Genomic DNA, 14,762 nt, shown 5'->3' on the forward strand with positions numbered 1-14,762 from the left:
GGGGAATTAGCAATATACAAGCTTAGATCTTCTAAAATACCACACTCATACAATATAGTCTTGCGGCCACATGAGCCCAGACTAATCTACCCTGGGGCAGTTCTGATTACTTACCATTACACACTGGCTAAAACCAGTGCTCTCACAAGCCACAATCCTGTGGGTATAGACACTGTATCCTCCCAGTGCTCTCATTATTACACAAGCCACAATCCTGTGGGTATACACATCGACCTCAGTCAATGCTCTCATTAACGCCGCTTTCCCTAGAGGCGATCTCACTACACACCGTTTCCCTCCGGTGCTCTCATTAACGCCGCCTTACAACGACGATCACTTTCCTATGAATACCTTTAGCTCTTCATGTTGGGGAATCTCTCACTATCCACTAGAGGTACAATACTACAATATTATGGATCAAACAAGAATGGCCAAATTACACGGTGTACAACTTATTCCCTATTTCAAAAGCTTCTCTCTCCCTCATTATTCAGTTACCATTTACCTGGACGGGAGTTGCATCCGTTCACATAACAGCACCTGACTAGAAGAAAGGCTAACTTTACCATAAGATAATAAGACATACACACTGGTTCACTAAGAACTGGGGTTCCTTTATTCATTAATAATATCAACAATATAATACTGCACTATAACACATAGCCTGAAAAGTAAAAGGGGAATAGACACATACACAGATCTGCGGGGTCTCTTTATTATAATGGAAAGCTTTATTACTATAACACATCCATATGTAACTGACAGGGACTGTAGATAGCTAAAAAGGGAATGGATTATACTGCACACCGCTGAAAGAAAAAGGATTAGCAATACAGTAGGGGAATCTAGCCTAGGAAATAAAAGACAATATTAATGTTTATGGGCACTAATATAACAGGACAGATATCACCTGATAGTATGAAGTCTTGCTCTAGCTGTCATCTGGGTTCCTCTCTCGTCTGTGCCTTGGCTCATCTCAGATTCTCCCCTGCACTCTGGACACGCATCTGCGCTGATCACTCTGCACTGGATTCCTCTCCCCCACGAACTGTCTTCACCTTCCAGCTTCAGTCTAATGATATAGTTTCTGCCGCTCTGATAACCGTTCGCTCCACTAGCTTCTTCACTCTGTCTGATTATCCCAGCTCCAATGTCCAACTCACTCCAGCTGCTCACAACTCCTTCTGATAAGTAAGGAGTAGTTTCTTTTCTGTAACTCCAGTTCTGTAGTAGGGGTATCTCTGTTATAGTCATAATCTAGTGAATAGTCCCACCCATGTGCGTGGACCCCGGAGCAATCAAAAATAATCTCTAAAGTGTCGAAAAAATGCAGAACTGCACAGACACTTAAGAGAGAATTTAAAGACATATAATGCAGCCTATAAAAGGCTACACTGTCCAGTACTTCAGCTAGAAATTCCACCAAAAAACCACAAAAACAGCAAAGCCTGTCCAGATTTCCTTTGTCTTCAGTACAAACCCCTCTGGAAGATAGAGAGGAAGTCATGGACAGACAAGCCCCATAGGCTGCCATTATGTGGCTCAGAATAGGATACTGTGCCTTTAAGAGAACTTTCCAGAACTTCACAGTATCCCAGAATGCCTTGCAGGTCTCCCTTACTTTCAGTTCTTTTTGAAGGCGTAACACGCCCGACCTGTAGCATTCTTTACATGAACATCTCTCCACCGGGGAGGAGGGCGGGCGCTTATGACTATAACAGAGATACCCCTACTACAGAACTGGAGTTACAGAAAAGAAACTACTCCTTCTGTAGTAGGGGATCTCTGTGTATAGTCATAATCTAGTGAATAGAATGGCAAGCCCATCCCCACACCAAAACGGCGGTGGAGAAAAGAAACCACCACCACTATTGTGCGAACAAATTCTGCAGCGAAGCCTGTCCAACCTGAGCATCTGCTCTGGCATCAGCGTCCAGACAGTAATGCTTAGCAAAGGTATGAACCGACTTCCAAGTGGCGGCCTTGCAAATCTCTGCAATCGGCACATTACGGAGCAAGGCTGTCGTGGCAGCTTTGCCCCTGGTGGAATGAGCCTTAGGCTTACCCCCTAAGGTCTTATTAGCTTTCTGGTAACACAATTGTATGCAGGACACAATCCACCTAGAAATGGACTGCTTAGAGGTCGCAAGACCCGTCCTGACTGATCCGTAATTGATAAACAATTGGTCTGACCTACGAATATCTTTAGTCTTATCTAGATAAAATTTCAACACCCTCCGAACATCCAGGGAATGTAAGGACCTTTCCGCTGGAGATGAAGGATTCTGACAAAACGTAGGCAAAGTAATAGTTTGATTGACATGAAAGTCAGAAATAACCTTGGGAAGAAATTTAGGGTGAGTACGCATAACAACCTTAGCAGCATGAAATACAGTATAAGGTTCATTACAACACAACGCCTGAATTTCACTCACCCTGCGGGCCGATGTAATGGCCACGAGGAATGCCGCCTTCCAGGACAGGTGCTGCAACGAAGCCTTATGAATGGGTTCAAAAGGCTCCTTCATCAAACTGGACAGCACCACATTCAATTCCCATGAAGGCGAAGGAAGCCTGACAGGAGGGAACACTTTCTTCAAGCCTTCCAAAAAGTCTTTGATCACAGGGATCTGAAAGAAGGAAGTCTGTGAAGGGCTTTTCCTGTAGGCAGTCAATGCAGCGAGATGAACCCTAATAGAGTGAACATTAAGGCCAGATCGCGCCAAATGTAGAAGGTAGGGAAGGATGACATCTTCCTTGCACGTCGTAGGATCGAAGTTCCTGGACACACACCAGATACAAAACCTCTTCCACTTGTAAGCGTATGACGTCCGAGTGGAGGGCCTCTTAGACTCCTTCAGTATGTCCATGCAATCGTCTGGTAGATCAAATGGCCATATTGCACTACTTCAGGAGCCATGCCGCCAAACTCAAGGATGAGAGGTTGGGGTGCACCATCTGCCCCCCGAACTTCGTGAGAAGGTCCGGCCTGCACGGCAACCGAATGTGTGGAAGGAGGGACCGGTGTAGAAGGTCCGTGAACCACCACTGTCTGGGCCATTCCGGGGCAATCAGGATCATCCGTGCCCTGGACCGGGACAGCTTGATGAGCACCGCCGGAATTAGAGGGATGGGCGGAAAAGCGTAAACAAAGCTGTTCGACCAGTTGATCCAGAGTGCATTCCCCAGCGTCCCTTGCTGGTAGTACCTGGAGGCGAAGTCTCGGCATTTGCTGTTTTCGGCGGTGGCGAACAGATCTACGTCTGGAGTCCCCCACCGTGCGAAGACTTCTCCTAGCACGTCGTCGTTTATGACCCACTCGTGGTTTTCCTGAATCAGCCTGCTCAGTGCGTCCGCCTGAACATTCTGCACACCTAGCAGATGGATAGCCGTTATCGTCAATCCTCTTGCCAGAAGCCAGTGCCAGATCGTCTGCGCCTCCCGAGACAGGGTGCGCGATCTCGACCCCCCCTGCTTGTTGAGGTAATACATTGTGGTCGTATTGTCCGTCTGCACAAGCAGAGAGTTGGTCCGGAAGGACGGATGAAAGGCCTTCAGCGCCAAGTGAACAGCTCTGAGTTCCAGGAAATTGATGTGATACGTGGACTCCGTCTGAGACCACGTGCCTTGGATCTGTAAGTCCCCCGAATGCGCTCCCCAGCCCTGGAGAGAAGCATCCGTCACGATCGTCTGAGTAGGAATGTCCTTGTGGAAGGGAACTCCTCTGAGGAGATTCTCCGCTGAACACCACCACGTCAGAGACTGAAGAGCATGCAGAGACAGTCGTATCTTGTCGTCCCAAGATCCTCTCCTCTGGTCCCAATGGTCCTCCAGGCACTCCTGCAGAGGTCTCATGTGTAGTCGTGCATGAGGAGTGAGGAAGATACAAGAGGCCATCGACCCCAGTAGAGAAGACACCGTCCTCACTGTTGTAGATGGAGCGGTCATAAGAGCCTGAGCCTTCCGAAGGATCGATCTCCGTCGCTCCTCCGAAGGAGACACGCTTGCTGACAGCGTATTGATGGTGGCCCCCAAGTATTGAATACATTGGACCGGGATCGGGACAGACTTGGACATGTTGATGTGCAACCCCAACTTGTTCAAGAGAACGCACGTCTTCCGGAAGTCCGCTTGGGCTTCTGAGAAGGAGGAGGCCTTGATCTACCAATCGTCCAGGTACGGGTAGACAAACACCTTGCCTTTCCTTAGGTGTGCCGCTACCACTGCTATGCACTTCAAGAATGTCCTGGGTGCAGATTTCAGTCCGAAAGGCAGCACCGTGTATTGGTAATGATTGGTGCCGACTTGGAACCGCAGAAACTTCCTGTGCTTGTGCGCGATGGGCACGTGGAAGTACGCATCTTGAAGGTCTATGGCCCAAAGCCAGTCCCCCTGTTGCAACTGAGGATAGATCTGATGCAACGACAGCATGCGAAACTTTTCTCTGCGAATCCACTTGTTTGCCTGCCGCAAGTCCAGAATGGGCCTGAACTCGTTCTTGTCCTTTTTGCGAACCAGAAAGAACCGGGAGTACAGACCTCTTCCTCTTTGAGACAGAGGTACGTCTTCTATCGCCCTTTTCCATAACAGAATATCGGCCTCCGCCTGGAGCTCGCGTAGTTGATACTGCGAGCTGACCGGAGGGATCGCTGGAGGAGGGCTGATGAACCGAAGACTGTATCCATTGCAAACAATATTCAGCACCCACTTGTCCTGAGTAATTTTTCTCGACTCTGCCAGAAAAAATTGAACGCTTCCCCCCACCGGAGTGGGTAACGGATGACGGGGAAGTAACCGCTCAGGGTCGAGACCCGGCCGGGCCCTTGTTCGCGGTAGAGGGCTGCTGTCCACCTCTACCCCTCTGACATTTTTGGAAAGGTCTTCAGAACTGCTGCTGCTGTTGCTGCTGCTGTTGTCCCGAAGACTGTCCTCTACCTTTCCCTTGTGAGCCGAACCGCCGCTGGAACTGGCGGTAGGGTTTCTTGTCCTTGGGCTTCTCCAAGCCCACCGCCGTCAGGGTTTCTGCCTCGGCCTTCATCCGGGCCATCTCGTCATCTGCGTGTTTACCGAAGAGCGTGTCCCCGGAAAACGGCAGGTTGGCCACTCGCTGTTGCGCCTCAGGCTTGAGAGACGTAAGCCTGAGCCAGGCATGGCGGCGCTGGTTGATACCGTGGCAGTAGCCGTGCGCAGCTAACAAGGAGATATCGGCCGCGGCACTGATGGCCTGGTTCGAGACCAGCATCCCCTCCTTGACAATTTCCATGAAGTCCTCCCTCCTGTCACGCGGCACAAGGTCCGCGAACTGCTCCATGGAATCCCAAAGCGCACGGTCATATCGTCCCAGTAATGCTGAGTCGCTGGAAGCCTTCATCGTGGTGGAAGAAGTCCCACATGCCTTCCTTCCCGCCGAATCAATCCAGCGGCTCTCCTTGTCTGGAGGCACGGTGGAGGACGGGGAGGTAGAATGCTGTTTCCTGGCCGCCATAACAATTACTGAGTCGGGGACCGGGTCCATCTTCAGGAAGGCAGGGTCTGAGTCCGGCGCCCTGTACTTCTTCAAAAGTCTAGACGGGGTGACCTTCACCACCGCCGGCGTAAGAAAGAGTTCTTGTGCCGGTTCAACCAGACCCGGAACCAAGGGCAACAGAGGGCGAGACAGGTGCTTCTTGTGCAAAGTCTCGAATATCACGGACGTCGTAGGTGTAGGAGCCGTCACCGTGATACCCAACTTCGCGGCCCCCCTCAGGAGAACCTCCTGGAACGTGCCGATGTCATCGATAGGAGACACCCTAGTCTCCGGTGAATCGGACAAAGTAGGGGAATAGGAGCGGGTCCTAGAGGACGTATCGGTCCTGGATCTGTGTCTCATACGGTGCCGTCTGGAACGGGTGGAGGACCTGTGCCTACTCCTCGATCGTTCCCTCCGCCTGGAGCGTGACTTCGATCTCCTGGGCCTCGGCCTGTCCACCGGCTTCTCCGGGGTGGCCGACTTGGGCTGACGTGGTTCCTTGGACTTCGGAGTCTTCTTAGGAGGGGTCGGGAGATCCGGCAGTGAGACCGACCTCGGCGGAACCGGTGGCGGCTTTTCAGACAGAGGAGGCAAAGGAGGAGGGGTAGGATTCCTCGGACGCGGGCCTCTAGGTAGCGGAGGAGGAGGTGGAGTAGACTTCTTTGGAGTATACACCTCCGAGTACACCAATCCCGGTGACCCACCATCCTTCCTGGGCTGAGGGGAGCCCCCCTCAGCCCTAGGCCATGCAGTACGATCCTTCGGCGCCACCGACCGGTCTTCAGGCGTCGACCGTCGGCCCCTCGGCGTCGACCGTCTCCTCCTCTTCGGCGTCGAACGGCTCCCGTGTCTCGACGTCGACCCGGACCACCTCGACGACGACCCTCTGCGTCTTGACAGCGATCTCTCGCGCCTCGACGGTGATCGCCTCGACTTTGCCTTGGTGCGTCTCGACGTCGACCTCGACCTCCTACGGCTCGACGGCGAACGCCTCCGTCTCGCCGGCGAGTGCTTCTGCGTCGGCGGCGGGCTCGACGACGAGGATCCCCTCGACGTGGATGACGCCTTGTGTCTTGACGGCGATCGACGGTATCGCCTCGGCGGCGAGCGTCGACGCCGATCCTGTCGACGCCGATATCTCGACGTCGACGAAGACAGCGACGATGACAAAGTCTCTGTGTTCGACGGCGGCCTATGCAGGTCCCTCGACGTCGACGGGCGACGTTTTCTCGACCCAGAGCCCTGGGGAGATGGGGAGCCGGCCTTGGACTTCCCCCTCGACGTCTTGGTGGGTGCCACCGACCCAGACGGAGAATGGGGACGTGTGCTGGGCTTCCTGCCCCCGGGGAGCCCCCCAGGGGCCTCAGCATGGGCAGATGAAGCCCCTCCAGACGCACCTTGCGTCTTCTGTCTTCTTTCTTCTAGTCCCTGAAGCCTGATCTTCTGTCTGTCCTTCAGGGTCCTGCCAGAGAAGCCTTGGCAGATCTCACACTCCTCAGGGATGTGGGAAGAGGGAAGGCAGAGGATACAGACCTCGTGGGGGTCTGTCTTGGCCTTCTTCCTGGAGCACTCCGGGCATTTGTCAAATAATGCAGGCATTATGGACAACAAAAGGGTGCAAATAACCAAGAAGAAAGTCACCAAAGTACTTTAAAAGTACACAAAATCGAATTAAGTGAAAAAACACCAACAAAACCCTTGAAAAGGGAGAGCTCAATGCTCCAGGGTCCTGCTTGCAGGAGCCGGAAAAAAGAACTGAAAGTAAGGGAGACCTGCAAGGCATTCTGGGATACTGTGAAGTTCTGGAAAGTTCTCTTAAAGGCACAGTATCCTATTCTGAGCCACATAATGGCAGCCTATGGGGCTTGTCTGTCCATGCCTTCCTCTCTATCTTCCAGAGGGGTTTGTACTGAAGACAAAGGAAATCTGGACAGGCTTTGCTGTTTTTGTGGTTTTTTGGTGGAATTTCTAGCTGAAGTACTGGACAGTGCAGCCTTTTATAGGCTGCATTATATGTCTTTAAATTCTCTCTTAAGTGTCTGTGCAGTTCTGCATTTTTTCGACACTTTAGAGATTATTTTTGATTGCTCCGGGGTCCACGCACATGGGCAGGACTATTCACTAGATTATGACTATACACAGAGATCCCCTACTACAGAACTGCTTCTGACTGCTTTCTTCAGCTCCAAACATCATCTGCCTTCTCTCTCCAGCTCCAAACACCAATTGAACTGAACTGCTCCAAAGACTAACTGACTGCTCTCTCTCTGGTTCCAACTCACTGACTGACTTCTCTCTGTTCCAAACACCAACTGACTTCTCTCTCCAGCTTCAACTGACTGCTCCGCCTCTTCTGCACTTCACTAATATGGAATGCTCTCTCCTCATGGAAAGTTCCAGTCATCAGCCTGCCGCCCATCAGATCCCTGCACAACTCCGCGTCAAGGACACACACCGAGCCGGCCGGCCTTTTGTGGTGTCTTCGACACAAAGAATAATACAGTCTACCAATAAGGGCCGGCCCAGGCCGGTTCTCTCCAAGTGAACAACACCTCATAACTAAAACATCACCTTTACCCTGCAAGCATCTCAGTCTGCAGGGACAGAAAGCAAAATGGAGTCTCTCTAGTTCTGGGCCTTGTAGGCCCGAAAAGAATGAAATAACACTTAGCTCTGTCAGAGTACAGACACAAACCATACCAATATGTAATATAAAGTCAGGACTACAGGATCCACCCTCTACTATAGGTAGGATGATGAAAGGACACATAATTATGTCAAAGCCAATAGGCAATAGATGAATTAGAGTCAAGAATAAGGGATCTATCATCATATAAAGCAGCTATCCTCTAGTTTATGATTCTAGGTCTGAAAAGAGGCCTAAAAGGACCAAAACAAGCTAAGAATAAGGATCTAGGATGGTAGCAAGCTTAAAGTCACCATCACTCAGAAATAGAGCCAAAAACACGGTCACTATACATGGCCGTATTCAGGCAGAATTCAACTAATTCTTCATTCATAATTTATAGTGTGCAGTACCAAAGTCCCTCACTTATCTGCTGGTTGTTTCCTTCACGCGCCAAAGTAAACACAGACCAGGGGACTGCAACGCCACGCCGCACAGCCTGTTTGAGGTCACGAAAATCACGGGGGCAAGAACTACATTACCCAGTGTCACTCGCGTTTTGCTAGGCCACAGCGCCAGGAGGTGTTTAAAAGCTATCAAGGGCTCCTGCAGCACGGGCGTGCCCGGACGCTGCCTGGTCGAAGCCCGGGCCAAGGGCGGACCCGTCCGCGCCCATCGTAGCCAGGAGGAGGCAGGGCTGGGCCACCCCCTTTTCATCAGGCCAATCGGAACTCCCAAGGACTTGGTTAGTGACTGTGACTCTTATCAAAATTCTGTTTAGTGTTACTTTTAAATCTATATATTTACTAAGTTTGAAAGTTGGGACCTGTGACTTAAAGTCAAGAATGAGCAAGATTAACCACAAGGGAATGGGGGGCTCCGGGGTAGTAGGAACACTCAATAGCTTCCTCGTCAGAGTGGAATCTGTTCTAATTTATGAGATTGAGCTCACTCAATAGAGGCTGTCCTTAGATCCTCGCAGAGTCTCTATCGGAGTTCCTTTAGCATGTCCCCAGTTAAATTTGGATACTTCAGCTGAACTGATGTCAAAATCAGATTCTGAGTCTTCTGTAACACCAATAGCTGTTCCTACTACCCCAGCTAGTGGCTCTACAGGTGTTACTCTGTCCCCTGAGAAAGTACTTACTCGTCAGCAGCGACAAATCCAGGCAAATAAGGGGGAGGCTGAGGTCATAGTTTCATCTAAGAAAAGGAAGGCGGGGGCGTGCCGCTTACTATGCATCAGGCTAGTAAAGTGGCTAAAACTAGAGGGGCTGCTAGTGGAACGAAAGGTTGTCCTAATGAGGGTAATACTCCTAAGGTTTCCAACCCATTAGCTAGTTGTTCTCAGGCCAGTTCTAAAGTGTTGCCTAGTGATTTGGAGGACAGGCTTTTTACCAAACTTGAAGATAAGATCCTGGTTGTGTTGGAACCCTTAGCTTTGAAACTCGAAGATATTGTTCAAAGATTCAAGTTCAAGTTCAGAAATTTGTATAGCGCACTACTCACCCATAGGGTCTCAAGGCGCTTGTGGGAGGGGGTGCATTATTATCGAATAGCCAGGTTTTAAGTTCCTTTCTGAAGGAAATGTGGTTCTGTGTGAGGCGGAGGTGAGTGGGGAGAGAGTTCCAGGTCTTGGCCGCCAGGTAGGAGAAGGATCTTCCTCCCATGGTGGATCTGTGGATGCGCGGAACTGCGGCAAGCGCTTGGTTGGAGGATCTTAGTTGGCGGGTGGGTGTGTAGAAGGACAGTCGTGTGTTGAGGCATTCGGGTCCTAGTTTGTAGAGGGCCTTGTGAGCGTGGGTGAGAAGACGGAACGTTATTCTCTTGTTGACGGGGAGCCAGTGGAGGTCTTTCAGGTGGCCGGTAATGTGAGCTTGGCGAGGGATGTCCAATATGATTCTGGCAGATGCGTTTTGGATGCGTTGGAGTTTTTTCTGTAATTTGGCTGTGGTTCCAGCGTAGAGGGTGTTTCCATAGTCCAGTCGGCTAGTGACCAGTCCGTGGGTGACCGTCTTTCTTGTTTCGGTGGGGATCCAACGGAAGATTTTTTTGAGCATACGGAGTACGTTGAAGCAAGAGGATGAGACGGCGTTAACTTGTCTGGTCATTGAGAGGGAGGAGTCTAGGATGAAGCCCAGGTTGCGTGCGTGGTCTGTGGGTATGCGTGCTGTGCCCAGGGCCGATGGCCACCAAGAGTCGTCCCAGGCAGAGGGTGAAGATCCTAGGATGAGAACTTCCGTTTTGTCTGAGTTAAGTTTTAGGCAGCTGTTTTTCTTCCATTCGGCTACTTCTTTCATGCCTTCATGAAGATTGGTTTTGGCGGTGTTAGGGTCTTTGGTGAGGGAAAGGATCAGCTGGGTCTCATCAGCGTAGGAGATGATGTTGAGGTTGTGTTGTCGCGCGATGGATGCGAGGGGACTCATGTAAACGTTGAAGAGGGTGGGACTGAGTGATGATCCTTGTGGGACTCCGCAGATGACTTCGGTGGCCTCTGATTTGAATGGGGGGAGTCGGACTCTCTGGGTTCTCCCGGTGAGGAACGAGATGATCCAGTCCACAGCTTTTCCTTGTATTCCTACGTTGCTGAGGCGTTGTATGAGGGTGCTATGACAGACTGTGTTGAAGGCGGCGGAGAGGTCGAGTAGGATGAGGGCAACTGTTTCTCCGTTGTCCAGAAGCGTTCGGATGTCATCTGTCGCTGCAATGAGGTCGGTTTCGGTGCTGTGTTTGGCTCGAAAGCCGGACTGTGAGGGGTCGAGGGTGTTGTTGGATTCAAGGAAGGCGGCGAGCTGGCTATTAACGGCTTTCTCAATGACTTTGGCAGGGAATGGGAGGAGGGAAATGGGGCGGTAGTTATTAAGTACAGAGGGGTCATCTGTGGGTTTCTTCAGGAGGGCACTGAGTTCGGCGTGTTTCCAGCTTTCTGGGAAGGTAGCGGAGTTGAAGGAGCAGTTGATGACATCACGAAGATGGGGTGCGATGATGGAGCCTGCTTTGTTGAAGATGTGGTGGGGACAGGGGTCGGTTGGCGAACCTGAATGGATGGAGTTCATTAGGCGGATGGTGTCTTCAGTGGTGATTGGGTTCCAGGCGCTAAGGTTGTTAGAGAGCGGTTCGGGTTTGGAAGTGGGTGGGGTGGGCTGTTCTTTCGAAATGTTCTTAAAGCTGTTATGTATGTCGGCAATTTTGTTGTAGAAGAAAGAGGATAAAGAGTCGCAGAGGTCTTGGGAGAGAGTAATGTCGTTTGAGGCTGCGGTGGGGTTGGTAAATTCTTAAGGTCATCGTTGAACCAGGGGGCCTTTTTGCTACCTTGGTTGATCTGGTGGTTTTTTAGGGGTGCTAATTCGTCAGCGCTGTGAGTGATCCATTGTTTGAGTTTGGTGGCAGCTTCGTTTGGGTCCGATGAGAGGGCTGGAGGGTTTTGGTTGAGCGATGTGAGGAGTTGGTCGGTGGTGATTTTGTTCCAGTTTCTTTGAGGAGCAGGTTGTGGGGGGTTGTGAGTCGTGGTAGTTTTGTAGCTGAAGTAAACACAGCTGTGGTCCGTCCAATGGAGAGCTGTGGTATGATTGAAGGAGATGTGTTTGCTGGAGGTGAAGATAGGGTCGAGCGTGTGTCTGGCTAAGTGGGTGAGGGTGTCAACAAGTTGTTTGAGTCCGAGATTGGCCAGGTTGTCCAGAAGGGTGGTGGTGTTGCAGTTGTTTTTCTTTTCTAGGTGGAAGTTGAAGTCTCCCAGTAGAATGTAGTTCTCGGAGGGGAGGGCATGTGGGCTGATGAAGTCGGTGATGTCTTCGCTGAATTGTTTACGGGTTCCTGGTGGTCTGTAGATGAGGGTGCCTCTAAGTGTGGTCCTGGGGTCGGTGTGGATCTGGAAGTGGAGGTGTTCGGTGGTTGCAAAGTAGTCGTCGAACCTAGTCGTGATTCTGATGGTGTTCTTACGGACGATGGCGATGCCGCCTCCTGTTTGGTTGGTACGGTCTTTTCGGATGATCTTGTAAGCGTCCGGGATGGCTATGGCGATGTCGGGTGCTGATGATGCGTTCATCCAGGTTTCTGTAAGGAAGGCGATGTCCGGTGACGCAGTGTCGAGTAGGTCCCAGAGTTCTGTGGCGTGTTTGTGGATCGAGCGGGTGTTTAGCAGGATGCATTTCAAGTGGTTAGAGTCGGAGCTGTGTTTGGAGATCGTGGATTTGGTGTGGGTCTTGATGCAGGCGAACTTGCAGGAGTGGCAGGCGAAGGGACCGTGGGTACGTCCTGGGGCAGCTTCGTAGCATTGTGGTGTGCGTCCGGGGTTAAGGGCTAGGAGGGTGGCAGCGTCAAACGTTATGCGGGAGGAGTGCGGTTTGCGGGGGACAGGGGATCTGGCGCTGGGCGCGGTCCAGGCGCGGACGGGCGTAGACGGGCTTACCTTTGGCGCACCTTCGGCGCGCATGGGGCGCGACTGCTGCGCGTGAACGCTGCGCGCAAAAGCATCTGACATATGTAGAAAATGGAGGGGGCGGGGGCGAGGGAGGGTCAGCTGGGAGGCGGGATTGTGGTGGAGGGCCGGCCAGGGATGCAGAACAACAAGGATGCAAGTCAACAAAATGGCTGGAAGCCAAAAGCGAAAACACGATGAGGCACAATCAACACGAACGCTCTGATGATGGCAAATGCACCGCCCAGGCAAGCACAGCTTAGGTCTACAGGCAAAAGGCAGTGCAGCACAATGTAAAACACTTTCAAGCTTACTTTCGCCGTAGCGCTATAATTATAGATTGCTATGCAGTCAGGTACGGTTCTAAGCGCTACGATATGATTTTAAAATGCAATCAGGCACAGATGCTTCAATGGTAATGCGAGGCAACAAAGATCAATCAGGGGCTCAAGCGCTACGATACCCCTGGTATTAGGCGGGTTTAGGCGGGTTAGGGAGCAGCGTCAGGAGCGACCGCTTCTGAGGGGGTCAGGGCGGGTCACAGCGCAACAACACGAGAGCGGAACCTAAGTGATCAGTAGGAGGGAGGGTCAGCTGGGAGGCGGGATCGTGGTGGAGGGCCGGCCAGGGATGCAGAACAACAAGGATGCAAGTCAACAAAATGGCTGGAAGCCAAAAGCGGAAACACGATGGGGCACAATCAACACTAACGCTCTGATGATGGCAAATGCACCGCCCAGGCAAGCACAGCTTAGGTCTACAGGCAAAAGGCAGCGCAGCACAATGTAAAACACTTTCAAGCTTACTTTCGCCGTAGCGCTATAATTATAGATTGCTATGCAGTCAGGTATGATTCTAAGCACTACGATATGATTTTAAAATGCAATCAGGCACAGATGCTTCAATGGCAATGCGAGGCAACAAAGATCAATCAGGGGCTCAAGCGCTACGATACCACTGGCGTTAGGCGGGTTTAGGCGGGTCAGGGAGCAGCGTCAGAAGCGACCGCTTCTGAGGGGGTCAGGGCGATATTACTCAATAAGATTGAGTAATATCGAGCGCCATCTATCACTGTTAAAATGTAAACCGTCTGATGGCATGTTAAGTGGCTCTGTTGCTCCCGTTGGAGAGCCAGTGTCTGTATTAATCCCGCAAAACCCGCCCCCTAATGACACCTGTGTGGCTGGTACATCTCTCACACAAGCCCCCCCACTAAGTACGGGCAATGTCCAAGCTCCTGATGTAATAGCCCAACGTGGGAGGGATCCACCCGTGATCACTAGTAGAAGGTTGCCACAGGGTGACCTGGGTGGTCATATCTGGAATGACAATCTTAATTTAGCCCCAGAGGCTATGCCCTATACCATAGTACTCACAAATGTACCCCCCCTGCAACCGGTCTTGAAGAAAATTGGGTCTTGCTTAGGAACAAGGCCCTTCACTTAGTAAATGCTAAAACTGGGCAGGGTGGCCATTTATTTAGGGGTTTTAAAATGGTACATAGAGTTCCCTGGATAGGTAATTGAAGGAAATCAAGTAGTGCAGATTGTTTGATGGTGAACTTTGGGACACCCCATTTAGTAAAAACTATTCTAGATCGAGCAGGATCAAGGTATCTGAGTAGGGAAGGTATCAACATCTTACCCTTAGGGTTCTTTTACCAAAACTCTCCACATTTGACAAGGGGTGGGGTTGACTGTAATTTATTGACACATACCCAGGGAATGTACGAGTATTCTGTACCAACCCTTAACATATTCGAATGCTTCATGAATTTGGAGGACATAGATTGACTTGGCTCCGTAACCCGAGATGACAACACCATTGCTGTATTGGATGTACACTGTGAGGACCCCCAAGAATCGGGTTTCTGTAGAAGTGGTGGATAAGTTTTAAATGTATCGCAGTGCCGGCTTTCCCCCATAAACTTGGGTTTATCTGTAATGGATAGAGTATGGGTCAATGGCAAGGCCTACTCGCCTAACTCTATTGATAAAGTTCCAGCACCTTGCATAATAAATCTTGATCAAGGAGCCCAAAGTAACAGTGGAGTTTTTACTGAGCCTAGTACTGTCCTAAAGATAGCTTTGTGGAACATCGCGGGGCTTGTTAGTAAAGTCGCCTCTATCGAATGGATCTCTTTTATTGAAAACCTAGACATAATATGTTTTCAAGAGACTTGGGCAGTGGACCGGGTTTTCTGCCAGGGA

Source organism: Lissotriton vulgaris, unplaced genomic scaffold (genome assembly GCF_964263255.1).
Source record: "Lissotriton vulgaris unplaced genomic scaffold, aLisVul1.2 SCAFFOLD_1708, whole genome shotgun sequence".
In the NCBI taxonomy this organism is placed as follows: Eukaryota; Metazoa; Chordata; class Amphibia; order Caudata; family Salamandridae; genus Lissotriton; species Lissotriton vulgaris.